This window comes from Rhinolophus sinicus, chromosome 2 (genome assembly GCF_057876585.1).
Source record: "Rhinolophus sinicus isolate RSI-liver-muscle chromosome 2, RSI-T2T, whole genome shotgun sequence".
NCBI classification, from domain to species: Eukaryota; Metazoa; Chordata; class Mammalia; order Chiroptera; family Rhinolophidae; genus Rhinolophus; species Rhinolophus sinicus.
In genome coordinates, this window is record NC_142502.1 from 106,405,593 (window position 1) to 106,429,756 (window position 24,164).

Here is a 24,164-nt window from a genome sequence, read left to right on the forward strand (position 1 = left end):
GGTGACCAGGGTGTGTGTGTGATTCATACACATTCCTGGTGTGTAACTTGCCCAGAGAGACCCCAGTTCTGTTCATGTCCTTTTAAAGGATCCTGTGGCTTTGGGAGGGCCAGAGGGAGGCCATGGGACAGGAGGAAAAGTCAGTGACAACAAAGGAGCAGCACTTCCTGTATGGACTTTGGTCCTGAGATGTTCTGTGGGAGCAAGTGTACCAGGGAGACTGTCCTGCCCTTCCCCTCTGTCCCCAGCACCCTCCTTGGGCCTGTGACCCCACCCCTGAGCTGTCGCTCACCCTGACATTGCTCCCCCTCCATTAGGATCAAATGCTCTCCTTCCCTCCCCTCAGACCTGGAGCTCCCAGCACTGTGCTCCCTCTCAGCCTAGAAAGTAGTTTGTCCCCCGACTGCTGGTTAGGGAGCAGGAGCTGATTCAGGAGACCCAGGCTCCCACTGAGAACAACCGAGAAATTCTGATAAAATATAGTTCATGTCCTTGAAACCTTCAACATGCAAACACAGTGAGGGGGTCCAGCCAAGTTCTACGGCAGGACCACTGCCTGGGGAGCTGATGTCAGGGAGCCCAGAGCTCCGGAGTCACTTTCGCTCTGAGGGCATTTGCCAAACCTGAGGAGATCAGCGAGAACTCTGTCTGAGCTTTTGGGTCCTTGAGGGACTGAGCAGAAAAGGAGGTGAAAGCTGGCGCCCAACGAGGGTGGGACCCTGATACACTAACCCCCACATTAAGCAGTGACTCTGAAATGCTGCTTCCTAGAAACGTGAGTGAATCTGAAATAACTAGTCCGCTCAGGAACTTACAGTCACTTATGGTTTCTCCATCTCTGGGTGATAAGGGATGACTCGGCCCTCAGACTGCGGCTGGGGCATCATGGCAAACATCTCCTTGGGCACCAAGAAACAACTAGGACAACCGTCCTGAATAAGATAGCACCACTTTAGGCTGCAAATAATTCCTACACACAACATTTTTATTATTTTTATTTTTTTTAAAAGAAGTTCTGGCCAGTTCTATTAAAGAAAAAATCTGCACGATTTACTTTCCCCCACTCTGTCCTGCGATGCTGCTAATGATGTCAGAACCCCCTGGATCAGTGGCAGCCAGTGCACATGCTCTGTAGAGTTCTCCACACGCTGTGCCCAGTTCAATATTGTTGCCTTTGTAGTGACAGCCACCTGTCCTGGCCAACATGGTGCCGTGCTCTGTTTCATATTTCCTCACGGCTGGGCAGTTGTTGGTGAGGATGACCCGTTTTGCTTTGCCTTGTCTGATCATTTTCAAAGTTTGCTTGTATCCCAGCATGTACTGATGAAACAAGTAAAGAGTTAACAGGAGCGAGCTTGTGGGCTAACAGGAACAAGCTTAAAAATTAACCTCTTGGCTCCAACTCCCCTGGCTAGCTGACAAGCACCTTACATCCATCATAGGTGGGAACAGTACACTTGCCAATCATAACAGCAACCCCCTGCACACTAACAAACACCCATAACAGATGGGAACAGAATGTTTCCCAACTGTAACAGGGACCCCCTGTAAGCCGACATCCATCATAGATGGGAATAGGACAGTTCCCAGGAGAATACAAATATAATGGCAGCCCCTTTGCAAGCTGACAAGCACCCAACATCCTGCTTAGAAAAATATAAAACCCCAGCAGTCCTTCTCATCAGTGCAGCTGTCCCCCATCAGACTCTGCCCTGGCACAGCTCCATTTGTCAGTATCTCTCTCTTACCCGTCTGTCTCTGCAGCTGTCTCCATCAACTGCCCTGGCAAACTTCTGCCAGTTCCAAACAGAACTCTTTCTCTCCCTTTTTAACTTTCAATAAATGTTTTCTCTGGCTACTCTTATAGATTCTTGGATATTCTTTTACCTTCTGTGAACGACCAGAGGTTAATTCTATGCCAACACATGCACTCTCCAGTTTTCATAAAAAGTTGGAGCCTAGAGTTGATCAATTCCAGAGACTTTTTTACAGCCACCACCTTCCTGTCATAGGTGCAGAAGGACCCTCAACCAAAAGCAGCTGCCAAGATGGCAGGGGAGCAGGAAAGGTCTACACGTAATATTTTTTAAAACGGTCCAGCATACAAGCAAAGCCAACCAAGACAACATGAGCCAGAATCGGGGGTAACAAGTTTCAATTGAGGCAGAACTGCACAAACTTTAGAATTTGTAAATATTGGACATATGCGGTAAAAGAAGTGTGCTTTCCATGTTCAAATACAGATACATAATAATTTGAGTGGGGAACTGGAACTTCTAAAAGGTGACATAGCAGATTTTAAAAGGAACCTGTATTAGTTTGCTAGGGCTGCTGTAACAAAGGACCATAGCTAGATGGCTTGAAACAACAGAAATTTATTGAATCACAGTTCTGGAGGCTGGAGGCCTGAAATGAAGGTGTTGGAAGGCCACGCCCCCTCAGAGATTCTGGCTACAATCCTTCCCGCCTCCTCCTAGCTTCTGGTGGCTGCTGGCAGTGGTCGGCATTCCTTGGTTTGCAGCTGACCTCTGCCAGTCCAATCTCTGCCTCCATCTTCACATGCTATTTTCGCTGTTTTGTTACATACACTTCCCTCTGTGCTTGTCTGTCTCTGTGTCCAAATTTCCTGTTTTTGTAAGGACACCACTCATATTGAGGTCACCACCCTAATGACCCCATCTTAATTGGTTAAAAAAGATCCAATTTCCACATAAGGTCACACTCTGAGATACAGGGGGTTAAGATTACAACATACTTTTTGGGGGGAACACAACTCAGCATAGAACAGAACCCAGCAGAAATTTTAAAATTGAAAAAATAGATAATTAAAATTAAGGCCAAATGAATAGGTTCAAGAGCAAAGAAAACATCTTAATAAAAAGAGGGAATGAAATAATGGGAAGCTGGGTCATCCTAGAATCCAGTTTCAAACAGAATCTCCTCTTCCCACCCGCAGGCTGTGGCTCTGGCTGACTTTCCTCATTATCTTCCCTCAAACCCAGCGAGCCTGTCCATTCTCTAGTTGAATGTGTCTGTGTTGAAAGGACTGTGATAGGAGACACTTATCTCTCAAATCCCTTCTGACTCTTCTGACCCTCTCAAGTATCACCATCAGCATATGTGACCTGTCACCCAAGGCCTGATGGGAAGCGGCCCCAGCATTATACTCAGCAGAGATCACTCTGAACTGCTGCAAGATGAAGAACCCCAGACCTGGGACACAGAGCTTGTGGCCACCAGGTCTGCAGGAGACAGGACTCTCCATAGGTGGGCAGCTATCGTGGAGCCTCCTGGAGGGGAGCAGAGACACACGTGCCACGTGCAGCATAAGGGCTGCCCAGGCCCCTGATCCTGAGATGAGGTAGGAAGGGAGGCAAGGGCTGGAAGCCCCTTCTCAGAGCCAGTGTAGCAGGTGCTGTTCTGGGTCCCTGTGGCCGGGTCAGGCTCTTGCCATTCTCTTCTCTGACCCCCGTCCCAGCACATCCCAATCACTGCGGGGACCGTGGCTGGCCTGAAGCTCCTGCAGCTCTAACCCTTGTAACTGGGATGTGCGAGAAGATACCGGGCATGGAGGGGTGGATACGGGGTTCCCCAGTCTGTCAGGTCTCATCCCACATGGTTCATTGGCCGTAGCATCTGTCCTTGTTACTGCTGGGGCCAGGGATGGTGACCGAGGCAGGTGACAAATCCTGGGAGGGAGCCAGGATGACAAATAAACCTGGCAAGAGGCCACTGGGCAGTCTGGTGGCCATTTGTCACCCAGCAGGAGAGGCTAACGGTGGGAGAGGCGACTCCTGGGGACTAGAAGCTCGGCAGCCAGGACACTGAGAAACTGTGGGAGGAGGCAGAGGCGGGAGGCTGGGGACTTGGCGAATCAGTGTGTCCAGTGCCCAGGAGCCCCGGATCCAGAGTGACCTGTGTCACAAGGGAGCACCAGCCTCTGTGGTCACCTCAGGGCTTCACAGGCTTGGTCTCAGCCCACATTTCCTCTGCTTCTCCATGAGGTTCGAGGCAGGGAGGTTGCAAATTTCCCTGAAAGACCATCTGAGGGACCAGGGCTTCTGGAATTCAGATCCTTTTGTCATCAGGGTCACCCTTACAAAAATGTGTCCTTTTCACATTTCTTATAAAATGGCAACAAACAAGGTCCTCAGGAAAAATGAACGTGTAGGCAGGCAGGTGTGTGTAGATGGTCCCTAAGAGATGAATGACTGGGCGGGTAAATGGAGAAACTGCTCAGACACTGATGGAAGATCAGGGGCTGTTTTCCAGCCTGGGATCCTGGGTGTCCACACAGCCTGAGTTTATATTAATCAGGGGACGATCTGCTCCTGCAGAACGGACCTCCAGGAAGGTGACTGTCTGTGCCAGCATTTTCCCTTCTTCTAATTGTTTCCCGATCCTATTCTTTGTTTTAAGGTAAATCTACTAAACCATCAACAAAATGAAAAGACAACCTGCTGAATGGGAGAAGATATTCAGAAATGATACATCAGATGGGAGTTAGTATTCAAAATATATAAGAAACTCATACAACTTAACATACAAAAAAATTAATCCAAAATGGGCTGAGGGCCTGAACAGACATTACACCAAAGAGGACATACAGGTGGCCAATAGACATATGAAAAGATGCTCAATGTCACTAATAATTAGAGAAATGCAAATAAAAACCACAATGAGGTATCACCTCGCACCTGTCAGAATGGCCATTATCAATAAATCAATGAACAGATGTGGAGAACAGGGAACCCTGGTGCTCTCTCTGTTGGTGGGGCTGTAAATTGGTGCAGCCACTATGGAAAACAGTATGGAGATTCCTCACATTAAAACTAGAGCTGCCCTATGATCCAGTAATTCCAATTTATCCCCAAAAAATCAAAAACACTAAATTGAAAAGTTATATGCACTCCCATGCTCATTGTAGCATTATTAGTATTAGCTAATATATGGAAACAACCTATGTATCCATAGATGAATGGAGAAGATGCGTGTGTGTGTGTGTGTGTGTGTGTGTGTGTGTACCGTGTTTCCCCAAAAATAAGACCTAGCCGGACCATCAGCTCTAATGCATCTTTTGGAGCAAAAATTAATATGAGACTTGTCTTATTTTACTATAAGACCAGTTCTTATCTAACATAATATAAGACGGGTCTCATATTAATTTTTGCTCCAAAAGACTCATTAGAGCTGATAGTTCAGCTAGGTCTTATTTTCGGGGAAACACGGTATAGAATAAAATCTTACCATTTGTGTTAATATGGATGGACCTAGAGGACATTATGCTAAGTGAAATAAGTCAGATGAATACAAATACTGTATGATTTTACTTATGTATGTAACCTAACAAAACAACAGATATAGATCCATAGATATAAAGAGCAAGCTGATGGTTGCCAGAGAGGAAGCGGGAGGGGGATGGAAATAAAGAAAAGAAAAAAATAAGGACAAAAGAATCATCACAATAAAACAGCACAAATGAAGTTTGATGAAATGGAGGGAAGAGCAACTAGTGGTGGGATTTTGTTTCCATTCCACCAAGTGAATCTCAGTTGGTTGCAAAATGACCGATGACTCCCTGGCACAGACCAGAATCCGGCCTCTTACTCAGCGGTGAGCACAGCCTGTGCAGGGCCTGTTAGCCATGTCGTCACCTCAGGCACCTGACCTGTGCCCAGTGCTCACAGCGTCCTTGACACGGCCGTGTTACACGCAACGTCACTTTACTCCTTAGTCTGCGTAGGTGATGGCACTCGGGTACCCAAGATTACGTCCTTTTCCAGACTCACAGTTTGTAAGTCACAACCTGAATGGACTTTAAAGCTTGTATCTGACCACCTTCTCCATTGCTCCCCACCCTGGACTGAAAAGTGTCCTCACCACCTACAACAGCGACACATCCTGTGAGGTGTTCTGTTCCTCGGAGAAGAGGCTTCGAGTAATGGTCTACACCTGATAATACCCAGCGTTAATTCTGACCACCCATGCTTGAAACGACAGCATGAAAATGAATAAAATACATAAGTGTACATTTACCTAAGGATGCAAAACAATGAAGCTGAACTCACTGGCTCTGCCTAGAACAGGATGATACCCAGCTGTCCTGACGCTTCAATGCACCACTAGGGCCTCCCTGGGATGCTGTGTCCTTGTATGTGGACGGAGGGGTCCAATGTCAAATTGTAAGTACGTACAGGACAGAGCAGGAGGAAGCGGATCTCAATAACCTTTAGGAAAAAGGAGCAGAGAGCGGAAAGCTGTACCCCCACGAGTCTGCCTTCAGCACCCCCTCTCCTGGGTCCTCTGCTCAGATCTTCTTTACAGCCCGTCTCTAATCAGGCTCTTGTCCAGTGCCCAGGACCCTTATGTTCTCAGGGCTTCCTGAGGTCTTGTCCTCAAGGTCCCGACAAGACAAGAAGTTGAGTCACGGGGGCCTAGGACTGAGCTACAGGGAGGTCGTGATGTTTTGAACGTGGGGTGTGAGACGAGCTATGAGGACACTCAGCATGTTTAAGTGATTAGCGGTTGACCCGAGTCTGTTACCATTTACTTCTATGGCGGCAGAGCTGCGTGTGTGGACAGTGAACACGAGCTGTTCCTGCTCCCACTTGGTCTGTCTGTGGACCCCTGACTTCTCTTACTCCAGCTGCTCCACTGAGGATGTAAGGAGAAGGGTCCACTCTCCTGCTCACTCACACCCTCCCTAATACCCCAGGGCTACGGTTCCTGCCCAGACCAACTTTCCTTTTCCAGGGATGACAGGAAACAACTCTTCCCATCCTTGCCTTCTGGTGGAGGGAGTGGCCATTCTTTTTCCTTATTTATTTTTTCTCAATGGAATCATACTATTTGGTTATTTTTTTCTGTGACTTTTCTCGAGGATGGGGATGGGTAGGTTAATAAAAGGAGTGGAATACTATCATCATTTTTCAAATAAACATGAAACCTGAATATCTTTTAGAAAGCATATGCTTGCTGTGCTGGGGCGAGTGGCAGATAGGAGACAGGAAAATGGCAGGTGGGAGTTAAATGATACAAACCTTCCCTGTGCTCAGTAAGTAAATACTCTGCTCTGAGTTGATCACTTCTTGTGTCTTTTGTCTACATTCTCCCTTTGTATCATAATTCATACTTGTTTTCTGCAGGCTGTCGTACCACCAGCTTGTAGGATTTCAGACATCCCTGAGCCAAGTCCCCAAAACCACAGAGCCCCAGGGCTGGCACGTCATGGTGACACTGTGACAGGTGTTCATCTGGCCCTTAGCCTCAGTCTCTTTGTTTATGTTTGTTTGTTTCTAAATTCACTTCATATAGGCTATGTCATGGTGTTTTGGAAGAGAACTGCTATCGTCTCCTCCAGCTGCCACCTGTCTCTGATGATGGGCTCACATTTTCTTTGCTGAGAACCAAGATGACTGTCGTGCGGAGCGGCCTGCGGGGTCTCTGCTCCCGCTCCCCACACAAGAACGCAGGATATGATGAGGCCAAAAAGGAACACCCACGGAGCCATAGGTAGGGGAGTCATACCACTATGGTCTCACTGGAGGCTGGGTTCACCGGACGTGCGACCTGCTGTCCGTTTTTCTGCCAACCGACTGACGACTCTCCTCCACTCTCCTCAGTATTCGCAGCAGTTATATTAGCTGCCAATTGGCTAACTGGCTACAGCTGACGGCCAACCAGCCACAGCCGACGGCCATCCACCACCCAAGCCAGCACCCTTCCACGTGAGGCCGAGAGCCTGTAAACTACTCTCTGGGGCTCTGTCCCCACACTCCACCCCTACAGGGTCTCGCCTCACAATCTACGTGACAAGCGTCTTCCGCGAGGGTCCCGGTGCCATATTAGCCTACTGACACCTACGGACAAAAAGAAACGGTAGTCTTAGGAACCAACAATGGCAAATCCCTCCCATCTGGGAGGATACATGCTAGCTTTTTGTCCTGGGAAAGGAGGGTCGCTGCCACTGGCACTTTCCCGGTTTGTGGTACCAGACCTTTATGGCAGTGCTTGGGGTCCCTTGCATAGTTTCAACATGTAACAGAACAGGGGACCCCATAATAGGCCACAGTGAGAGCACATAGTTTCCTCGCAAAATCATCCCGGTATCGGGACCTTTGTATACTACAGTCACTTGTGGTGGCCACTCAGCCACCACCCCTGGCGTCACTTGCAAATCATGAGTCAAACCGGCCCCCCATGGGGCTATCAGGCCCAACCATCGACAGTGGGGGTTTTTGACCTGCCAGGGCCAAGTCCATTGCTGCCGTTCCCCTGCTTTCAAGCATGTGGGTGCTGGCAGCAAAATGTTCCCATTTCTGCCGTAGCCTGGCTTTAACAGAGTCTCCCATTAAATCATGAATTGAAGGCACTGCAGCGTGTAAGGGTGGCGTCACCTTATTTAACTCCCTATAGTCCACAGTCATTCGCCAGGTCCCATCTGGTTTCTTGACAGGCCATACTGGGGAGTTAAAGGGACTGTGCGTTGGCCTCACAATATGTGCCTTTTCCAATTTCAATATTGTACGACCAATCTCCTCCTGTCCTCCTGGCAGGCGGTACTGTCGCACTGTAACCACGCGCCAGGGCTGTGGCAACACTTGAGGAGGGTGGTGAGCATGCCCACGTGTCACCGCTTTCACCACCCGGATCCGGAGACGGAACTCTCCTACCGACGTCTGTAAGCTGAGGCCATGTAGCACGTCCACTCCTAGAATATACTCCAGAACGGGGGAGACATAAACCTTGTAGGTACGAGGAGGAAGCCTTCCTATACCCAGTGGTAAGGAAATGGCTTTCATAGTCACAGTTTTTCCCCCGTAGCCATCAATGCAGATTGCTGGTCCAGGGAACAGTTCTGGATTCCCATAAACGAGACTGCAGTCGGCGCCAGTGTCAACTAGGGCCAAAACCCTCTGTACATTAGAAGGGGACCAATGTATGGACAGTTCCACGTGGGGCCTCCGGTCCCTGCTCGTCCCCTCTGACCGGGTACCTTGGCCCCACCCCTAATCAAGCTGCAAGGAGTCGGCCTCAAGCGGCTGCATGAAGTCCTGGAGGGACACGGGTCGCGCTTTCCCAGACTCCTCCTTTATGCTTCTCCGGAATTGTTGTTCCGGACGCAACTGTTTCCAAAGTTCCAGCAGGAGTGCATTGGGTTGTCGGTCTATTTTCTTCCTATCGACCCCTGCTGCCACGAGATCATGCCACATCTGTGCGCGTGTTACTCTCTGAGGCCCGCGACCTCGCCCCTTTACCTTTGGTTTGGGCTTCCAGGTCTCAACTGCGCGGACCTCCTGTCTTAACTTCCTTCACCTCCGGCTTTCAACATCCCCTAGGGTGGCCATGGCAGTTGTAACTTCATGGATCTGTCGCCCTACATATGGTGTAAGAATAGCAACCAAGGATCCAAAAGCACTCGCAGGTGCAGTATCCAAAACCAGATCTCTCATGCTGGCAGTAAAAAGCTCGTCATCTGGGCCCTGCATGTTGAGGTTAAAAATAGCATGTCTCATACCCATTTCACGGATTATTTGCGTAAGTTCCGTATATGACTGCCATTGACTCAGTGTCTGGCAGCTCGCCAGCCTGTCCCCATACTGTGCGTACCGCAGCCGTGAGCCACTGCATTAGAGAATGGTTGCCCTGGTCGTGGGCCAACCTATGGCAGTTTTGTAACCTTTGTCGCAGGGACGGATGCACTGTCACGAAGGCTAGCTTTTCCATCTCTCCTGGGGAGCAGAGAATGCTGTCTGCTCCCTCATCCCATTAACGTAATAGCCAAGCTGAGACTGGCTCTCCAGGGCGCTGTCTGTACCGCCTCCCCAGCTCCTGCAACTCAGTGGGAGTGTATGGGGTGTAGGTAGTGAACTCAGTCACAGCTGGGTTGCTGGCAGCAACGCCCCCGGGGCCCAAAGGTTGCTCACATTTTACCCTTTGCTTAAAGATTGGCCGGGCTTGGGGGTTGGGAGCTACATTGTCTCCACTTGCTTCCTCTGTCTCAGAGTCTCCACTGTGGGGCCCCTGTTCTAACAGGCGGACCCGGGCTTCCAGCGCGTCCAACCGGGACACCTGGTTCGGCACCTGGGCCACTTCATTAAGCCCATTTTCCGTGTTGAGACTCAAGGCCGTGAGGAACATCCAGCCCACGCGGCCGGCTGTAGCCTTCTCCTCCTCCGGCAAACGCTCAGCCAGAGCCTGCAGGGCCCTCTCCACACTGGCCGGAGAGCCGTCCATGTCCTCCCACCCCTCCTTGGGGGTCCAACTCCTGAGAACAGTGGCCACCGAACACCATACACTGTGTGGGGGCCACACGTCCTCCTGCCCAGAGTCAGACGCCATTCCTACCTGGTCGGAATCTTGCTCACCGTGCCAGGTGTCTGAATGGGTGGAGGCCTCCTTGTAAGATGTCCACCAGCTTCGGATCCTAAGGCCGCAGCAGATCAACAAAAGGAGGACAACGCCTTCTATGCCCAAGAAGGTGGTGTGCCAGCTGGAGGCTCGAGTCTCCTAGGCAGACGGTGCCTCCCGCTCCCGGTGTCGCTCCTCATGGGCCTCCCGAAGCTGGGCTCTCACACGAACAAACCGCTCTACCATGCTTCGGTAGGTTTTGGCCGGCACCGCACTCTGCTTACGAAGCTGAGCTTTTATACGTGTAAACTGCTCCAGTACATTCCGGAGAGTTTCAGCCGACACCATACCCTGCTCGCTGCGCCATTTGTCGTGCAGGGAGGCCTGCGGGGTCTCTGCTCCCGCTCCCCACACAAGAACGCAGGATATGGTGAGGCCAAAAAGGAACACCCACGGAGCCATAGGTAGGGGAGTCATACCACTATGGTCTCACTGGAGGCTGGGCCCATGGGATGCGTGACCTGCCGTCCGTCTTTCCGCCAACCGACTGACTGACGACTCCTCCTCCACTCTCCCCAACTCTGTTCCTCTCCTCTCTTCCGCTCTCCTCAACTCTGCTTGGCTCTGCTCAGCTCCTAGGCTCTCCTCCGTAGCCGCAGCAGTTATACCAGTGGCCAATCGGCTAACCGGCCACAGCCGACAGCCAATCAGCCACAGCCGAGACAGCATCTTTCCACGTGAGGCCGAGAGCCTGTAAACTACTCTCTGGGGCTCTGTCCCCACACGGGGTCAATTTGAATCTTCCATGTAGGGGTGAGAGTATTCAGATGGTCTTCAGTTTGCGTAATTAACATTTGGAGGGGCGGTCTTAGGACAGGACTTTCTCCTGTAACTAAACTATTTTCATTCCTAACAATTGGAGACGGTCCCTTCCAAGGAGAATAGTTAGAGACAGGTAATGGGGTCTCTGCATTCCTGCATGTCCAACACAACGTACAGGGAGCATGGGCTGGAGACCTCCCAAATTCTTCCCTTATCTGCCCTAAGCATCTGCCACTGTGAGGAGACTGACAGACCATGAATTCGACCGGTCCTGTGCAGTAAAGGGCTACAGCGACCTTCCTGGCTGCATTATACTATCATTATATTATCATACATAGACCCAGACGTTCATTAATATCATTACAACAGACTGAACTCTGGGAAGGGACATGCGCAGTCTAAGAGGGTGAGGTAATGCCCCTTGTCAATCACAGGTGCCAATCAAGCAGTCTGGCTCCCAGAGAGGAACAGCCCATCCCAGAGAAAAAGACAAACCCCCAGGCTCCTGGGAGCCGCTGCCTCTTGAGCCTTGAGCTCCCCTTGAGCCCTGCCTTTGCGCGCACCGCTGCAAACCCTTTGGGGTGGACTTTCTCTCCTAATAATGCCACCTTGAGCCCTGAGCCTTGAGCCGCTTTTCTCAGTGCTCGGCCTGCTCCTAATTCTTTGGAGTGACTATCTGTTCTCATAAACTTTCCTCTCACCGCTTCACCCCTGTGTCTTGTTCAATTCTTGGCTCGAGACGCCAAGAACCTGGACACCGTGTCAAGGAGGGCCCATCCTTTGGTAACACAGTGGCCAGTTTCCTAGTTCACCTCCCCGAGGCCCGGGTTCGACCCCTGGTGTGAGAGCCAAGCCGGGACATCTCCCAGAGAAGGGCCCCCCTCTCTGGTAACACAATGTGCATCTTGAAACACTGGGAGCGGGATCACAGACTTAACCTTGATGAGCCTTGACGACCTTTGTGGACAGGCCACTAAGGGTGGCCGTGCAGCAGTGAGAATGTGGGCATGACGGCCTCGGCCACTGTGATCTCGGGCTCACTCCCCTGCACCTGGGCTCGACCCCTGAACCCGGGCTCGCTCCCCTGCACCCGGGCTTGCTCCCCTCAACGCTGGCTCTCTCCCCTGAACCAGGGCTCGCTCCCCTGCACCCGGGCTTGCTCCCCTCAATGCGGGCTCTCTCCCCTGAACCAGGGCTCGCTCCCCTGAACCCGGGCTCCCTCCCCTCAACCCAGGCTCGCTCTACTACACTCAGTTCTTCTAGTTTCGGTGGAAGCTCAGGGTCATTGCTGGAGTAAGACTGAAGATCTCCTGCGCGTGCACGCTCACCAGTGTGTCAGGAACCTGCTCCTCTTCTTCGCCCATGGTCACAGCCGCTCCCCAGTGCTCACAGACCAGCAGGTTAGCTTCTCCAGGAGGCCCCCACCCCACCGCTGCCCACCACTCTGGAACCACTCGGCCTGTACAAATGTCCTGTACGCTGTTTTCCTAAGTGCCCACAATTTCGCACAGCAGCTCATGTTCTTCTAAACATACACGAAATTTCTGACTTTTGGAGGTGTTTTCTTTCTCCCTCCCAGCAACTCCTCTTGTTTGGCTGTGTTATGTGGTGGCACACTGACCCAGGGGCCTGCCACACTCACAGAACTCCGGCAGATTTCCTGTCCGGGGTGTGACAGGGAGAAGTCTCCCCCAAAGTCTGAAGCCCACACCTGCCCACACCTGGTTTTCTCTACCCGGGTGTCAGGAAGAAGAACATGTTTCCAGTGACCTAACTCTGTGGCTTTCCCAGTCCCACTAACGTTCCAGGCTCAGCCCGGGGCCGGAGGGCAGAAGCTGGCAAGTGCATTCCCATTGCTATGATTTTGTTATTTAACAAGGGACTGTAAATCCCAGGGACTCGGCTGGCTTTTGGGGTGGGACCAAAGCCTCCCTCCTCATCCCATCTCCAAAGAGCTGGCAGTGCAGGTCAAGGCCCAGAGATTATAGGGCCAGGCTTTAGGGCTGGCTGTTGATGTGATAAAGGAAGGGGGTCCGAGTTTCCCTGTTGTAGAGTCAAGCCCCACCCCCTTCCCATGGCCTACACCAGCGCTCTCCCCTCACCTCCTGACACTCCAGCCACTCTGCCTTCCCTCTGCCTCCTCCCTTCCCCAGCACCTCAACCTCTGACCCCTGCAGGGCCTTTGCTCTGGCTGTTCCTCTGCCAGGAAATCCCTTCAGCAGTCTGCGTGGCTGGCTGCAGCGGCCTCTCCTCTACGTCCCCATCAGGGAGAAGAACCTAGCGCAGGGCAGGCCCCGGGCAAGTGCTGAGAAGGGCCTGCTCTCCGTGCAGCCTTACATCAGAGCAGGGACAGCTGTCGCATGTGCAGCCCATTTCCCTGCAGAGTCCCTTTTGCTTCCCTCCTCCTTCCAGGACCCGCAACAGCCTGACAGGCCCCCTTAGGCAGGTACAGCCCTCCTCAGGCTCACAGCTGGGGGAGAGAAGCCCCCTCTCCCTCCCCCCGCAGTTCAGAACTGCAGGTGGAGGCCCTGCTGGTTACGAATTAGGATCTCAGGTCCAAGGCCAATGTCAGCCTATCTGACCACCACTACAGCTTCCCTTTAGCCAGGAGGGTTTCCCACCGTCACCGCTCACAGCCCAACACTCTCAGTGCTGCACAACCCCTTGCACAGCCACCACCTCGTATCCGATGAGCTCTGTGACTTGTCAGCCCTGAATCCTATGGGTTACACTGTTTTCTTCAAGTCTCTCAGCTGCCAACATCAAGATCCTCACTTGGTACCAAGATTCAAGTACAATCACTTACTCTTCAGCCTTCCCCTGTGAGAAAGGAAGCTTTCGTCCATTTCGGTTTGGGGCAATTTTCACAAGGTCAACAGTCTGTCTGGTGGGTAGATTTCAGTGTTGCTGTATTTTCCTGCACCACTTACCCACCTACTTTCCTCCCCACCCTTCAATGGTGGCCTCACGACACACTGAACCATGTGCCCTTCTCCTACCAGGAGCTCCCCTGCAGCCTTTTTTTTTCCAATTTTTAAAATGTGATATAACTTGCATACAGTAACTACACGAATCTGAAGTGTACAGCTGGATGGCTTTACATGTACCGGGGGTGTCAAAAACATGTAGACAAGTGGACACTTTGGTCAACGTTGCTCAAGCAGTAGTTCCCCGTCATCAGAAGTGTCTGGACGCTGATGGGAACCACTCTGGGCACCTCTTGTAACTGCAGACGTCAAACGTGACTTGTATTCATCTTTTGTTATCAGTATATAGTGATTATTATAATTTTAATAGTTTTCCTTTCTTACAATGTGCATACATTTTTCTGGCACCCTCCGTATACATGAAACCACCCGGATCAAGGTGAAGAACACGTCCTGCCCCAGAAGGCTCACGCTCCTCCCCAGTCAACACTCCCCACCAACCACTGACCTCAATCAACATCAACTAGTTTTGCCTGTTCTTGAACTTCACATAAATGCTTTCCTATCATCTTATTTCAAAGCCTTCACCTTTTTACAAATTATTATTTGAGATATAATTGACAAACATTGTGAAAGTTTAAGCTGTACAGTGTGTTGGCTTGATACATTTACACATTGCAATTTATTACCACCAAAGGGTTAGCTAACACCTCCATCACGTCACATAATTATAATTGCTTTGTTCTGGTGAGAACAATTAAGACCTAGTCTCCCAGCAACTGCGAAGTTTATACTGTAGCGCTGTTGGCTATAATCCCTACGCTGTGCGTTAGATCTCAGGACTGACTTACCTATTAGCTGCAAGTTTCTGAACCCGATTCTTAACCACGTGGTACATGTCACCTCCTAGCTTCCTAGGCATCCGTACAAGGACCATGTGATGTATTAAGTACACAGGGCTCTTATGTACGCATGTGACTGAGAGAACTTAAAAAGATGTTTTATTCCGCCAAGTTACCACGTGACCCAGCCATTCCACTCCTACATATACTCAGAAGAATGGAAAACATACATCCACACAGAAACCTTCACATGAATTTCACAGCATTATTCACAATAGACAAAAAGTGGAAACAACGTAAATGTCCATCAACTAACGAATGGATAAACAAAATGAGGCCCAGCCATATAATATTATTTAGCCCTTATAAGGAATAAAATATTGATACATGGTATAACATGAATGAGCCTTGAAAACACCATGCTTAATAAAAGAGTTCAGAAAAGGCTTCATATCACAGTACTCCATTTATAAGAAATGTCCAGAAGGTAAATCTATTGAAGCAGGAAGATTAGTGGTTGCCAGGGGCTGAGGAGGGTGGAGAGGGATGGAGGGTGACTACTAATGGCTATGAGGTTTCTTTTGGGGATCATAAAAATGTACTGAAATTAGTTGTCGTGTCCTGCAAGACAGGAGCTCGTGGGCAGCACGAAGGGCGGCGCAGGGTTAAGAAAGACAACGTCAGCCAAGAATAGAGTGCAAGTGGGGGCCAAGGGTCTTCCACCTTCAAAGAGCTGAAAGCCCCGACCGGCCTACCCAGAGCTTTTATTAGTTAAGGAAGTCTCTTAATCTTAAAATCTGTGAATCTGATGCATTGTAAACGGATTTAAGCCAATCTCCATGCCCGCAGGCAGCCCGAGGTCCCCAGGATGTCTTTGTAATATGTGCCTCCCAAGGGACTACAGCCTTATGCAGGAAGAGCTGGAGAGCACACTGAGTCACTTCCCACTGCAGGTTGTGGGAAGGAATGCAGCCACAGAGGCAGAAGCTCTCCTTAGACGGGGGAAGGTGGGGGGCTGTGCCCACCTCTATGGACCCCGCGAGTTCTCCAGTGGGACCCCACTCTACTGCGCCTGGCTTAGGTTGCCTTCCACGTGAAAAGTCGTACCCATCTTTGACTGTCCAGTCATCTTTGGGGCCAAACAGAGAGATGGCACAAAGGTGAAGCAATGTCCCTGAAAGGATTAGTCTCAGACTCTCCTTTCCTCTTAAGTGTAGGCACGGAGGACAGACTGGTAGGCTACTGCGTGGGAACAATTGGTGGTGACGGTTGTACAAAACCATCATACTCTAGATAAACATACTAAATACCATTGAATAGTGGGTGAATTTTTATGGTATGTGAATTATATCTCAATAAAGCTGTTGTTTTAAAAAAAGAATGCTTAATTCATTGTGAACTTAGGCTATTTTACTAAATAAAAGTCTTATTTCTTTGTCATTAAGGTTGTTGGGTCATGATCAAAGAAACTGAAAGTAACCTGATATTGCTTTGAATTTTACCTTTCAGTTTGCAGAGAAAAGTAAACTGGTTTCACTTTTAGGTTGCAATGGGCCTAAACACAGTTGTCTATGTCACTTCCCCACTAGGAGAAAGCATTTCTTCCCTAAAATGGAAAGACTACAAATGCAAAAATTCTATTCCTGAGAAAATGCCCTAACATTTTCCTTAAATCAAAGCACTTACTATCTAAAAGTAGTTGTCCCCATAACCAGGGGATCCTGGAGGGTTCCCTGCTAAAAGCACATAACTAAACAATATTTCCCCTCAACAAGCAAGGTAATAAAAACTACTGTCAATCATGGCAACACTTTGATGTCTTCAGATAAACAATGAACATAAATACCTCACACCAGGGTAAGGATCTGAGTAAAGGTTCATTTATTTGCTCTAAGAATAACCAGTATTACTAACTACTAGTATATATTGATCAACCACAATGTACTAAATAAACACTGTCCTTGGTTCTTTACAAATAGGATGTTAAGTGAAGTCCTCACAGTAACCCTGAGGAAAGTATTTTTATCCTCATTTCATAGATCAGGACATTGAGGCCGAGAGAAATTGAGCAAACCATCTGTCCTTAATCACACAGGTAAAAGGGTCCAAATAATAACCCAAGTCTTTCTGAACTGAAACGGTCCCTCCTCTATCCCTCTATGTTCCTCTTCAAAATGAAAAAGGAAGCCAGAAACGAGAAAACTGAACAGACTCCTCTTCCTATCTTGCAAGAGCAGTGCCTTGAAAAAAGGTGACTGTTCCTATTGTCCAAAACAGGAAACACAGAAAAGAGTGTTAATAACAACCAGCACTCAGTAGGCACAAAAGACCATGCGTGTCCCACATCTCATCTACTGCCTCCTGATTGAACAGTTCTCCCACTGATTCTGATTATACCCCTAGGATGTCAACATTTAATGACCTCACTATGGAAACCCCAGAGAACAACAGTTAGTGAGACTGGAGAGCTCACTAGACCAGGAAGGAAAAGGAATCAGTTGGCAGGAAGTGGTGCTTATCTAAAAACATAAAAGTCTTTAGCACTGACATTAACACTGTAATTCCACAGCACTTTCATCTGAAGCCATCTCTGCATTCCCTTGCAGTATTTTAATACTGTGTCACTGGAAGCTGATTCCCACCATTCTCCATATGTCTAATAGGATCCTAAAAAAAAGGTCACAAGTTCAAAGGATTATCCCAGAAGGAAAAGACCTGAATCAATGAGGAAAGGTAGCATGTGGGGCAACCCACACGAATTTCATCACCAAGTAGACTGTGGCTGTCAGAAATCTTAAATTCACGACTGAAACATACACTCCTTATACTTCTCAGGACTCTGCCCAAAACAAATTGAAACTGCAAACCAACAGCAGATGGATGGATGTACAATTGTTAAGGGTCTCAACTTACACCACAAAGGGAAAAAAAAATAGCTTAGAAGGTCTGCTCTCCAACCCGTCACCTGAAGAATGAAAAAATTTAGTGCATTTGCACAAAAAGAACAATACAACGCAGGAGGGTAAGGGGTCACTCGGGGTTGAACAAATCCTTAGAAAAGGCTAAAGAAATAACCTCAATTCTTGGGTCACCCTGTAATAATTCCTAATGGGAAAAGGCCAACTGAAGATAAAGTAAGGTCGGGCCTGAGAATTCTCCTCATTTCTCCTGTCCCCCTGCAGACGGTCCCAAGCTCCCAGCAGAACCTGGATGGAATCCAGGGAAAGGTTCCTACGTGCCGAGCTGGAGGAGCAGGGGAAGGGGCCATCCGTGTCCAAACAACCACCTGTGCGTGGGGGAGACCCCCCAGGAGAGTTCTGTTTAAAGTGAGAAGCAGTTCCAGGGCCGGGCCTCCTAACCCAGGACGGACACAGGCTACTCATCCCACTCCAGGGTCTCTTACGCGCGGACTCCGGCCACCTCCCGGCTGAGGGCAGCCCCCCCAGAGCCCTCCCCCCCAGACCCCGGGCTGCTCCCACAACCAGCCGTCCCCACAGCTTGCTGCCTGCGCCTCAGCCTGACAGCTGCCCTGCCGCCACCAGGCCGCCCCAGCTCCCCCAGCCCAGGTTCCCCAAACCAGCCTGCCGGGGTCGGGGGACCCCAGGCCCGCGAGATTCAGGGCTTCAGATCTGGAAGGGTTTGGTCCAATCCTCTTCCTCCTCTCAGCTCCTGGGCTCACCTCCCCGGCAGCTTGGCGCTCCTCTTCCAGAACTGCTCGCTGTTCTCGGCAGCCATTGCTCTGGCCGGGGGAAGGCCTGGTAGGCGGGCCGGGGGGTACTCGGCGAGATGCCCCCAGGACCCCACAATCGGAGGGCCAACCCAGGCCGCTGCCCCCGCTGCCAGTCACCCGCTCCTAGCTGCTGGGACCGCCCCCTTGGATATGGGCACCGCCCCACCCAGCGCCGCTGCCATTGGTGAACTGCCAGGCCGTGTTCGGACGAACCAATCAGGAGCCGGAATCCTGCAAGCTGCTGAAGCCGAACGGTGACGTCAGGGGCCGGGCACACAGGTGGACCGGGAAGGCGGAGCTCGGACCCGCAGGGAGGCGGGGCTGAAAGTTCCTTAACCAGGAGAGGGCAAGAAGCAGGTAAAGGACCTATGGGAAGAAGAAAGGGCACAGTTTTCTTTGGGGGGAATGAGGTTCTTGAGACTAATATTTTTGGGGAAGAGAGAGCATATGTATTTATTTATATACATAAATCTTGACCTAAAAATAAGGGCCCATGTGTTGTTTGCAACCCATTTTAAAATCTCCCACCCAGCTCAGTGACACTGGTTTTACCTTCCGTTTCCCGTTCCATTTGGAACCCGATTTTTTTTTTTTTAATCTGTGAAGGAAGATCAATCCGGGTCCGATAGCGTGTGGTTGCTGACTGTTCAACACGTGAGCGACGGTTGGTTCACAGGAATCTCCGTCTCCTCTGTTCATCGAACACCATTGAAGGACTTGTGCTGTGGGTGAAGTTCAAATGATCTAATCCCTGTTTCAACCAATAACTGTCACTTTCTGACCAGAACCCAGATGCTGACAAAGTATTCATCCAATTCAGACCAGCAAATAACGTTTCTTGCGAGGACATAATATATCTCCATGACGTGAATCACAAAGATTAAGGATATAACCCCAAACAGACTTAATTTCTCTTATTAATCTATTATCAGTTTTTCATCCTTGACTTTATTTTCAGTCTAGTTTTAAATCCGGAATGAGATTTAATATTAGCATTTTGAATCCTTTGAATGTCTTGTCAGTGTTTTTGCTCTTTTTGAGTTTCTGTGGTTGTGCACCAGTGATGAGGAGTGTGGACAGAGAGCACACACCAGTCAGAATAGTTTCCATCCCAACAAAGGACTGGTGAGGTGGCTTGTTTACTGCTGCCACACGTCTTTCCACATATTGGAGAATACTTAAGGACCCCCTGTCTAAAGGACTTTTTTATATGCCTTCCAGTGGCCTCTTTCTACATAGATATTACCCCCATTTTCAAGCTTCTTTGGCCCCTAATTTCACAATCATGGGATTGTATAAAAAGAGCTGTTTTTACTTTCTCTGGACCTTTTGTGCTTTTATAGACTTTCATCTTATCTTGTCTCACATAATCACATTTATGAGCATTTATCCATCAAACGAAAGTCCCTCTTACCTGTTTATTCTTATCTTTTAAACGTTTTAGCTGCCTTTCTTTGGCTGTTTTTGTTTTTTCTTTCTTTAGGATGCAGTGACCAGCACTGCACACTGGGCTCCAAGAGGGGTTTCCTGAGGTTTTGCTGAAGCTGATGTTTTGTCTTTATTCTGGACGCCAGAACTTTTGCTGGTATTTTGGACTTTACAGAAGCTGATGTCTTGAAGAAATAATCTACAGTGACTTCTAGATCCCTTTCTTCACGGGATACTGGCAAGTCAGAGTTCACTATCTTAAAGGTGTCATCTGAATTATCTCCCCCTATAGGAGCTGTCTTACCCTTGTCCATGTGGCAAGTCACCTGTTGCTTTCCAGCCTATTCACAGAGCTTCAGAAGTGTTCCAGAAGAGCTCCCTATTAACTTGCTATTTCACATGTGGAAAGCAGAGTATAATTTGCATACTTAGAAATGTCTCAAAGTGTTCCTTTTTTCTTCATTTTTTATTAAATGTTAAATAACTCTGATTCCCAGGGGATACTGTTAACATCATTCAACCCAAAGAAGCCCTGTTATCCCTATTCTTGCTTTTCTACATCTAAGCCAGTTTCCCATACAGAACTTTAAAAATTCACTCCAGTCGTCTGGTGAAACTTATTAAATAGTCTTTATCAGGGAAGTTGAGATGGTTGGGACCTTTCTCACCACCATCACCACCATGACCACCCAAATCTAAACCAACCAACATCCTTACAGCCTCCTATTAAGCCTCCCTGCTTCTACTCCTCGGAGGAGTAGAGTGTATTCCCTACACAGCAGCCGGAGAGAGCCTTTTAAAATGCCAGTCAGACATCACTCCTCTGCTCAATACCTTGAAATAGCTCCATCACACTTGACATAAAACCTAAGCTCCTTAAAGACCCGGCATGATTTGGTCCCACTCTCTTCCTTGCTTAATCTGCTCCAACCACACTTATTGGCATTTTTGCTGTTCCTTGAACAATCCAAGCATGTTCCTATCTCAAGGCCTTTGCATTGGCAATTTCCTCTGTTTGGAATTCACTTTTCCCAAGTATCTAGATGACTTGCTCCTTCATTTCATTCAGGTACATTCCCACAGGGCTTCGATTTAGGGAGGCCTTCCCTGACCATCCATATTATTTAAGAAATATTTAGCGGGCTCCACCACTGCATTTTACTTTAAAGTACTATCGCTGACTACTATGTTATTTTCTTATTTTGTTGTCCATCTATATACCCCAGAATGCAAACTCCACTAAGCCAGGGATTTGTCTGTTTTGTTCTCTGCTATAACCCCAGCATCTAGAATTGTGCTTGTCACGTGGAAGGTGCTTAACTAAGAGATTGAAGAGTCTGAACTATTGTTGTCTTTTGGTTCTATGTTGTTCATACACGTTTTTTGTTGGAAAAGGTGATAGAAAACATTTTCTAAACATCGTTAGGATGTGTCCACTTTACCAAAGATTCCATATGTTTGCCTGTGCTCTTGGTTGAAGAACTCTTGTTTTAAAAGCTGTTTTGTCTGGTATAAGCATTACCCAGCTTTGTTTTGTTTTGTTTTTCATTTCCATGAAATATCTTTTTCCATCCCTTTACTTTCCCTCTATACGTGTCTTTTAATCTGAAGTGAGTCTCTCGTAGGCAGTAAATGTAAGGGTCTTGTTTTCTTGTCTATTCAGCCCTCCTATGTTTTTTGAGTGGAGCATTTAATCCATTTACATTGAAAGTAATTGTTGATAGAGATGTACGATTGCCATTTTATTATTCATAATTTTGACTTTTTTTTTATCTTAAAGAAGTCACTGTAACATTCCTTGTAATACTGAGTTGGTACTGATGCACAATTTTAGCTTTTTCTTGTCTGGGAAGCGCTTTATCTGTCCTTTGATTCTAAATGATACCTTTGTTGGGTAGAGTAATCTTGGTTGTATGTCCTTGCTTTTCATCACATTGAATATTTTGTGCCAATCCCTTCAGGCCTGCAAAGTTTCTGTGGATAAATCAGCTGACAACCTTATGGGGGCTCCCTTGTAGGCAACTAACTGCTTTTCTAGGTTGCTTTTAGGATTCTTTGTCTTTAACCTTTGCATTTTAATTATAATGTGTCTTGGTGTGGACCTGCTTCTGTACATCTTGTTTGTGACTCTTTGCACTTCATGGGGTTGTATATCTATGTCCTTTGCCAGGTTAGGGAAGTTTTCAGTCATTATTTCATCAAATAGGTTCCCAGTCCCTTGCTTTTTCTCTTCTCCTTCTGGTACCCCTATGATGCGAATGGTGTTATACTTGGCGTTGTCCCTGAGGACTCTTAAACTATCCCGTTTTTTTTTTTATTATTATTCTTTTTTTCTTTTTGCTGTCCCTACAGGGTACATTCTGCTACTCTGTCTTCCAAATCACTGACTTGATCTTCTGCTTCATCTCGTCTGCTGGTGATTTATCCTAGTGCATTCTTCATTTTAGTTATTGTATTCTTCACTTCTGACTGGTTCTTCTCTGTGGTTTCTATGTCCTTTCTTATGCTTGCTATCTCTTTGTTGAAGTTTTCACTAAGTTCCTTGAGCATCTTTATAACCATTGTTTGAACTCTGTCTGTGGTAGGTTGTTTGTCTCCATTTTGTTTAGTTCTTTTTCTGGAGTTTTCTCCTGTTCTTTCAGTGGGGATGTATTTCTTTGTTTCCTCATTTTGGCCACCTTTCCATGTTGTTTCTATGTATTAAGGAGGGTTGCTATGTCTCCCAGTCTTGGCACTTGGCCTTATGTAGTAAGTGTCCAGTAGGCCCAGTGGCCGTCTCCCTGGTCACCTGCTCCAGGAATGTTTCCTGTGTGGGTTGTGTGTGCCTTCCTGTTATAGTTGAACCTTGATTACTGTTGGCACATCAGTGTGTGGGACTGACCCTCAGGCTGACTGACTGTGGGGTTTGGCTACATTCACAGCTTATGGGCTGCTGTGCAGGGGGCTTACCCTATGGAACAGGATTTGCCCCAGTGGGATTTGTTGCCTGTTGAGACTGCCCTTTGTGTGTGCCACTGTGGGGCTAATTGGGTGGTGTTCTGCTGTGGTCTGAAGCCAACCTCCAAGTATGTTGGTTCTGTGGCCTTTTCAGGGGGGCTCCGGTGCAGGCACAGGTCAGCCACTGCCTGTGACCGACTGTGGAGTACCTAGTAGGACCTACAAACCCATCTGGAGTTGGCCGCTGCCTGTGCTGTACATGGAGGCACATGGGAGAGGCCATGTTGCAAACCAAGAACAGCTGCCACCAGTACCAGGTCTGGGGTAGCTCCACAAAAAGCCTGGACACACCAAGGCCTGCTGCCATCTGCTGGCTCCCATAAGGTTCAGCCACTGATACAGCTTCCTGCAGTTCGCAAGCTGGGTGAGGCAGGGTCTCAATGAGTCAGCAGCAGAGCAGCGGAGCTCACCAGGCTAATCAGTTTCATATTTGGCCTGTGGGGGCAGGTTCAACAGAGGAAGTGATGCCTGCCTGCTGGCTGCATGGGAAGAGGGCCCCACACAGGAAAAATGGGGACTGTCCCTCCAGTTCTCACCCCAAGTTACACAACTCAGTCTCTCCCCATATGTCTGTGATGTCCTCAGAGTCACCATCCCTCCCCTGGAACCCGGGGTGAGTGTCTGTGTGGGCCCTTTAAAAGGATGTCTGGCTTTCCCAAAGCCTTCCATCCCACTGGGAGTGTTGGAATCCCTACTCTTTTTCACAGCCAGAAGTTGAGGGGGCTCCTCTACCCAGTACTTGTACTGCAGGCTGGGGAGCTTGGTGTGGGGGCTGGGGTCCCTCTTTCCTTGTGGGAAACTTCTGTGGTCAAGATGTCTCTCCTGACTTTCAACCACCACACATGGGTGTGAGACCAGCCTGTTTCACATCTTTGTCCCTCCTACCTGTCTCGATGTGGCTTCTTTATATCCTTAGTTATAAAACTTTAGTTCAGCCAGACTTCAGATGATTCTGCAGGTTGATTGTTGTATAGTTTTGTTGTAATTTTGATGTGTTCATGGGGTGAGATAAGCACAGCGTTTATGTACTGTGCCATCTTGGATGTCGTTTTCTGCAAAACTTTTGTT

General features: G+C 48.6%; 1 pseudogene across 1 annotated transcript; it reads right to left on the bottom strand.

Annotated features, from left to right (window-relative positions):
- Nucleotides 1-979: 979 nt before the first annotated feature.
- Nucleotides 980-18,830, bottom strand: LOC141571616 (large ribosomal subunit protein eL30 pseudogene; annotated as a pseudogene). Its single transcript, XR_016020360.1, has 2 exons — nucleotides 18,621-18,830; nucleotides 980-1,320 (listed from the first exon to the last, which is right to left on the bottom strand). The product of XR_016020360.1 is annotated as a large ribosomal subunit protein eL30 pseudogene (transcript).
- Nucleotides 18,831-24,164: the final 5,334 nt, after the last annotated feature.